Source organism: Aplysia californica, unplaced genomic scaffold (assembly GCF_000002075.1).
Source record: "Aplysia californica isolate F4 #8 unplaced genomic scaffold, AplCal3.0 scaffold00231, whole genome shotgun sequence".
Taxonomy (NCBI): Eukaryota; Metazoa; Mollusca; class Gastropoda; order Aplysiida; family Aplysiidae; genus Aplysia; species Aplysia californica.
This window is the reverse complement of record NW_004797501.1, coordinates 233177-234565: the sequence shown is the minus strand read 5'-3', so window position 1 is coordinate 234565 and position 1389 is coordinate 233177. Positions and strand designations below refer to the sequence as shown.

General features: G+C 38.7%; 1 protein-coding gene across 1 annotated transcript in view; it reads left to right on the top strand.

Moving 5' to 3' along the window:
• The window catches only part of LOC101859788 (gamma-aminobutyric acid receptor subunit alpha-3-like), a gene marked incomplete in the record, with an annotated part of 175432 nt that overhangs the window by 48130 nt on the left and 125913 nt on the right, over positions 1-1389 (top strand).

The following is a 1389-nucleotide window of genomic DNA, read 5'->3' as shown; positions in this document are numbered from 1 at the left end:
TATATTATATAATATTATAATATACTTACCCATTCCACGATTGGGTGCGTGTTGCTGTTTTGTATTTGCTGCTGGGTTGGAAACTGTAGGGTTCAAGTCAGGACAAAGAAATTAAAAAAAAACCCAGGCTGAATCATATAAAAGCCAGGAATATCTCGGGATATTATTTTGATTGAAGGTAAGGTTTTTGTTAAAATGAAAATATAATGCATTGCTGCTGATTTTTTAAAATCTATTCGCGAATGCTATGTTTATATTACTTTCAAAAATTCGTGAAGAAATGAGATAACCAGGAATGTCTCTTGATATTATTTTGATAAAACTTAAGATTTCTGTCGAAATGAACACAACGTGCATTGCTGATGATTTAAAACAGAATCTATGCTCGAATACCCTTTTATAACTGTTATAAAAATGTGAAAAATTCCCGTATGGAACTGGAGAGATGTTGTATTTGTGTCAAATTTTATGTTCCTCTTTTATATTGAAATGCTTTTCTAACAGTAGTAATATTATACTACTTGTCTTCCTTTTCTGGTGGCCACGGGGCAAACATCACATGATCTACAGAAGGTACATCTCTTGTGGGCGAGCATCACAATATATGATATACAGAGCAGAATCTGAATCTGTTGTGAGCAAACATTACATGATCTACAGACAGGTAAATCTGTTGTGAGCAAACACCACGTGATCTACAAAGGAAAATCGGTTGTGAGCAAATTAATATCCCATGATCTACATAACGGATTCTCTGTTGCGAGTGAGCATCACATGATCTATAGAGTGGAATCTAAGTCTGCTGTGAGCAAAGTTTACGATCATCGCGTGCTCTCATGCACACAAACCTCCATCTTACCCCAGCCGCTAAGATTGCTTTTCATTTCCCGCGCGGGAGAAGATGACTGGTCAGCGTACATGTCAATTATGGCCAGTCTGCATGTCCATTAGGACACTAGAGCCCGTAAATTTGACGGGGGTACTGAGTACACAGGACATTTGAGTTAAAGACAATGCACCAGCTACATTTCTTACTGGGTGAACCGAAGGAAAAGTTTATTGTAAAACGTAAAAGTAAAAGCTAAGGAAAGAAAGATCTCATTAATCTGCTGGAAATGTCAAATTATCGCTCTCAATCTCACACATTCATATAGGATGAAAGCTAGCTCAACGTGTAGAGAAGTAAAAACAAAACCAGCAAAAATGAAACTCAAGCTCTACCACCCTTTTACGCCTCTCTCCCTCCCTTACTCTCTCTCTCTCTCTCTCTCTCTCTCTCTCTCTCTCTCTCTCTCTCTCTTTCTCTCTCTCCCGGCCTCTCTCTCTCTCACATACACTCTCTCTCTTTCTCTCCCTCCTCTCTCTCTCTCTCTCTCTCTCTCTCTCTCT